This window comes from Talpa occidentalis, unplaced genomic scaffold (assembly GCF_014898055.3).
Source record: "Talpa occidentalis isolate TD23 unplaced genomic scaffold, MPIMG_talOcc4v2.1 talOcc4.6, whole genome shotgun sequence".
Lineage (NCBI taxonomy): Eukaryota > Metazoa > Chordata > Mammalia > Eulipotyphla > Talpidae > Talpa > Talpa occidentalis.
The window spans coordinates 92,747,608-92,753,607 of NW_023604972.1; the positions used below are offsets into that span (position 1 = coordinate 92,747,608).

General features: G+C 46.0%; 1 long non-coding RNA gene across 2 annotated transcripts in view; it reads right to left on the reverse strand.

The window, feature by feature from the left end:
• The window catches only part of LOC119260617 (uncharacterized), a 101,200-nt gene extending 95,607 nt beyond the window's left edge, over positions 1-5,593 (reverse strand). For both annotated transcript variants that reach the window (XR_008549354.1, XR_008549355.1), the window contains exon 1: positions 4,986-5,593. This is a non-coding gene — a long non-coding RNA (uncharacterized LOC119260617). The remainder of the gene's footprint in view (positions 1-4,985) is intronic.
• Positions 5,594-6,000: the final 407 nt, after the last annotated feature.

Below are 6,000 nucleotides of genomic sequence, written 5' to 3' on the forward strand. Positions count from 1 at the left end.
ATGACATTTGAGTTGTTTTTTCCTTGGGCAATTATAAATAAAGGTGCTGTAAAGATTAGCTTGTTGATTTTTGTGTGGACCTGTTTTCCATTCTCTTGAGTAAACTCCTAAGAGTGGAACTGAAGTCTATGTGATAAGTATATATTTTATAATTCAAAAAATTTGCTGAGCTGTTTTCCAAGGTAGCTGTCTGATTTTTTTCATTCCTACTAGCAGGGTATAAGAAAGTCCTACTTTTTCCACATGCCCACCAACACTTGATATGGTAATTCTTTTTAATTTTTGCAATGCTAGTAGGTGTACCCTGGGGATCTCGTTTTACTTTTAATTTCTTTTGCCCTGATACCCAGTGCTACTGAACACATTTTCATACATGGATTGGCTATTGGTTTATCTTCATTGGTGAAGTATCATCTCAATTTTCTTTCTGTTCTTGCCCATATTTAATTGGCTTTATTGGCCTTACTACTGAATGGTCGAGTTCTTCATATAATCTACATACAAATCCTTTATCAGGTGTAGTAGGCAAATGTTTCCTCTCATCTTTGGCCTACCTTTTCACTTATTAACATTTTGTAAAGCTGGGAACTGGGATTTGAAAAATTGCATAAAGTCAATTCATAATACAAAATTATAGACAAGAGAACTTTTAAAAGTAAAACTAAACTAACTTGCATACATTTTTTAGACCTCAATTTTGATCTTAAAATTAGTTACTTGAGAAAGAAAGTCAGCTGGATCCCAGATTCCCATTTTTAATTTCCTAGTATATGACTGAAAAAAAAATCCATTTCTTCAGCTGTAATTTTCATGGGGCACAAAACAGCATTTGCTATTCTCTCAACATTTGGCTCTGTAGCAATTGTAAATTGCTAATCACGGTGCTGAGCTGACATTCCTCGGTGACATTGGCATACTGCAAAAAGCGTTTGGCAGGATCTGGGACTATACATATTGAAGTTGTTTATTTATTTTTGTTTAAGAAACAGACAGACAAGTTAATTTCACCTCCATTTGGGACACAGAAAAGAATCAATGTTTGCCAAATAGAAAAACACAAAATTGGTAAAGGAAAAAAAATTGTATTTTCAAGCTTCCAAAATGGAATTAGAAACAGGGGGTGGAAGGGAATGTCACACAAATGACTAGAGAGTGTCCCTCTTAAAATTGCCTCAGCCTTCTACTTGAAATTCTTGCATCTTGAAAGTTCCCTGGCCGAAGGTTCTGTCCCAGATGAAGAGTAGAATGCAACTTCAAAATACCTGGCCAACATTTTCAATGACTGGACAGCATTTTAAAAACATTTTGTGACTTGAAAGTTGGGGTGAATACTGAAAATTGGAATGTACAAATTGCTTCCTGCTAGAACCATAGCCTTGTTTGAAGAAGGTTTTATAGGGCAGAGCCTTATTTTAACACCCTGAACCTGAACACCCTCTGTCTCCCAGGGGAGAAATGTGTAAGTAATATTCGAAAACCAGAGCTAAAACCCGTTATATCAGGGCACCAAGATCAGGTTGGAAATGGGGAGGCCTTCACCCTTCCTTTATTGGGAGAGCAGGAAGAACAGGACAAAGCCCTTCTTCCTTGGGGCTCTTGCCCCAATGCTGCTGAAACGGTTGCCCTGGAGAGAAATGTTATCAAACCATCTAATTCTGCCCTCCTGTCAGCCTGACAGAGACTTGGAATGCACAACTGGCCCAGAGCTGATTACCTTCAGGTGTGGTTAGGTCGAGTTAAAAATTCCATTAGCAGTGCTCAGGCATTGGGAACAAGGTTTCACAGGGGTGGGCTTTTTCTAGTTAACAGGGAAGAAATGGCTTCTCATTTCACAGTTATCACAGACAGGACTCTTGTTTGTTTACATTCTGCCAAGGAGAAGCATCTGAGATCCACAGGCCTGGGGGCAGAGACCTGGAGTTAAGGTGGGAACACACTTTTTCTGAGCGGAAACTGGTTGCCACCCCTCCACCCTCCTCACCCCTCCCAGCTAGCTTGCCAACCAGGAAACTCAGGGTCTCCTAAGAGTAACTTCAAGTAGAAGGCTCGCCCGGTCACTGCCATAAGTCTCCCATGCCTGCTTCTCAACCTAATTGTTTTTCATTTTCTCATAATAACCCTCCTCCCTTGCCCTAAACCAAACACTGAGACGCTGCCCTCTATTTACCAAGCTCCAAGGCGTGCAATAAAGGTGAGCGCTATTTGCTACTCTCTGCCTTGCTTTTAATTTTATTCTAGAAGAAAATCAATTAGACCATCAGAGTTGCAGCTTCTTTCTTTGAGGCTTTTGGACTTGAATAGCTCGTAGAAGTACTTTGCCCTGGCTTCAATATTTTAATAAATGCTTGATTGTAATGGTTTTCAAAGGGGTACAAAAAGGAGACAAGCAGACAGGCAACTTCAGAACAAAACTAGGCATTTGAAAGGACCCTTTAGGTTGAGTTGTTTTTCCACTCAGGCAACCTCCTGTTTTGCTGACATTGTTTTATGATCAGGACTTACATTCTCTGCTTTTCTCCCTTTCTGCACACTTAAGCTGCTCATTAGCTGAGAATGGGACATCCTGGCAGGAGGAACCAACAAAGCCGCCGCTGAGTAGCTGAGAGTTCGGCTCTTTCTCCCCTGTCGTGGTCATCATCCTGGCCTGTCCTGGGAGCCCTCCCCAGTGCCTGTGTGTGTGGCACAGAGGAAACATCTGACCTCACACTCATGCTGGTACTTGGGGCCTCCATCAGTCTGTCAGATATTGGCATAATGGTTTGTGCACTTAGCTCAACATTGATCAAAATGTGGGTGGGAAGCTAGGAAGAGCCCGTGTTCAAGGCCCTGGCACAACTTTGGGAAAGGCCATGTGGGGCCCCATCATGGAGGGCCTTGGTGCTGACCACTGCAAAAAAGTTACACACACACACACACACAGAGCAAACCACCTTATGGGCTGTTCCCAGATTAGTTCCTGCTTTTGTATAGTATTCCTCTACTGAGAAGTGAGTTCCTGAGGTCAGGAACCTGATGATCCCCATTTACAGACCATCTGGGCTAAAATTCATCTGTTTCGAGAAGGTATTTATTTGATCTATGTTGCAAGGACAAGAGAAGGGGTATGGGACAGAGAGGGGAGACACCAGGAATCCCTGCTCTGCTTCTGATGTAGCTTCCAATGGAGTCATGGTTCTGATAGGAGAACGTGGAGCCACCTGCTGGTGTCCATCTAGAGGTTGTTTCCCCCGACCCTTGCAAAGGTCAGGAGAGGGTCCTCTGGGCAAAGGACAGAATGGGAGTCAGTTCCAGCTGGTTAGCTGGCCTTCAGGTTTGCTCCTGGCCCTACAGATGACCACAGGGGGGTACAGTGGAAGCTGCTGAAGAAGTTTCACTGGCCTTCTCCCTCTGCCATTGGCCTCCCCTGGCACTGCAAGGCTGGTCTGGGCAGTGGTTTTGTAACAGGGTGGTCCCCGGGAAAGGGGGAAGTTTCAGGTTCCCTGCCCCACCCAAGGGAGGGTAGAGCTGAGCAGGAAGAGGAGAAGCTGCAGAAGAGACTGAGGAAGGAAGCAGGATGGAGCCAGAAGGAGACCTGGAGGAGGCGCATGGAGCCTAGAGACACGTGAACTGGGTGACACAGATGTGGGTGAGACCCGTGGGGAGGTGACAATGGAAGCTTTTATCTTGATGTTGATTTTGCTCTTTTCCTTCCGGGCTTGTCCGGTTGTTTGTGACCCTTTTCTGTGGGTCCCCACTGGAGGATGCTTTAGACTTGTGGCAGGCTTTGGGGCCTTGTTCAGGGCCGATCCCATATGGATGGACTTTTACCCACGAGGGGACGGGTAACTTTGGGTGCTTCATTTAGAAACCAGACTCTTTGCCTTACCTGTATTGTTTCCTAGTTTTATTAAAGATCCTTCCCATTAGTCTCATGTGTTTTGTGTTGATGCGGCGGATGGCCGAACCCATTTAGAATAGGCAGGTTTGCGGGGTTTGGGCTGCCCCTCTCCCTGTCCTATAACAGATTGACATTTGGCATGTTTTAATCCCTAGCTAGCACAATGGTCTCTATGTTTTTAGGCAGAAATATGTACTGATGATCACCCAGGACATCCAGCAATACACAAGCAGTGACAGGGAGGAGTCCTCCTTGTGCTCCATGGGCCTGGTCTTCCATAACTCATGTGTGGGTTCCCTGGCTGTGGTTCACCAGCCTACACAAATGCGATATGGGCTTTGTTAAGGTTATTTTTGGTCCTCATTTTCTTTGTGACTCTGGCTATACGCCGGTTAGAGGCATCAGAAGCGCCGCACTGGCTATGGGATAACCTCCCTGAGTGTGATTCCTACAGCCAGCCTCCTCCCTGCATCACTCCTCTTTATGTCTATTGACACCACCACCCCCGCCCCCAAATAATTAACAGTCCACAAATGCTCCCCGCAGGCCAGTGCGATCCTCTGCTGCCACAAGCTCTGTGCAATGTGGTCACAGACAATCAGATTAAATGTCCTATCACCCAGCATTGATCAGATTAGCAACCTTGTGACTATTCATTAATTGTATTTTCCCTCAGAGCCCTGTTCAACTCAATACCAAGTGCATTGTTTGTGGTATAAAAAGTAAACACAAATAGGATGTTCGTTACATTTTTAAATGAACGAACTACTACCTTTTCAAAACAGGGTATAAGAGGAAGGAAGGTTAATGCAATGCTAATTTTCCAAGGGCAGAAGAGTTGAGCTAGAAGATTTCCCAGGAGTCATTACGTTTCTGTAAGTGGTTTTTTTAGGATACCTTTTGCTTCAGAGCTTCAGGAACCTCCACTATCCCTTGGTAAATCTGACTGGAGACCGCCGGAGCTACCTTTCTTGTGTCTGTGGGAGAAGTCACAGACGGCAGGCTCCGACCCTTGAAGAAACGAGGGGACGGGGTCGCTCGGGAAGTGACTGGAGAACTCCCCAGTACTGCATAGGGTTCACGGACAGTAAGAAGAGGCACGACTTACCAGGGGCCTTTCCTCTGCCTGGGGTCCCCCCGCAAGCCTGGCAGTGCTGCTCCCTGGGTGGCGGGCAGTGTCGCGCTGAGCGGCGGTGAGTTAGAGGCAGAGGGACCTTACGGGACAGTCAGGTCCCCTGATTTCTTCACAAAGTTTCTCTGAGGAAGGGCCTCTCTGGTGTCGCAGGCGGTTGAGCGCCGTGCTATGAAGCTGTCAGCAGCCTCTGCAGCGCGGGTTCGATTCCGGCCGCCGGGCGAGCGTCCCACATGGCACGGCAGACCTCTCCTGTCTCGCCCGCTGCTCCCCTCAGCAATGTATTTCGTCAGTCTGCCTGTTCTGCTCCCCGCTCTGTCTCTGCTGAATCCTCTCACCCTCCTGTGCATCTGGCCTGGACCCCAGCTCTTGTATAAATAAAAATAAATCTTTAAAAAAAAAAAGTTTCTCTGAAGAAACCGGTCCCGGCCGTCAGGAGCTTGACGTCACTCACTGGACTGTCAAATCAAGTACTGGCATGCCCTGCTTTTGGAAGTCTGAGGTAAGCCACTTCAGTTTTTGAATGACCTTCATTAATATCTGTTTTCACAAACGGAAAGAAATCTGAAGAGGCGTGTCCAGAACGGTCCTCGCAGAAGCGGCGTGCGGCCTCCGCCTTGCCCGTGAGAGGGCGGCGCCCAGATCCTTCCGAGGGGACTACTTTACATACGGGGCACTTAGTCCTGCCGTAGGATGTGCTAGTGTTATTTTAGGTTTTTGTGTTATTTGGTAAGATTCTGTAGATTATTTTGGGCCCTGTAAACTATTAAAACTTTTTTTCATACAAATGAAAGGTAATTGCTTCTTCAGTATATACTTTTTCCACTTCTAAAAGATTTGATAGAAAAGTGTTATTCTCGGACAGTGGGAAAACTGCAAGGACACACCTACTTCCTCTGGCGTTCATTTGCCATCCCTGCGGTCACAAGCCAGGAATTTTGCCTTTTGCTCAATTTCAAGATTCATAGTGTTCCAGTGGGAAGAAATTTAG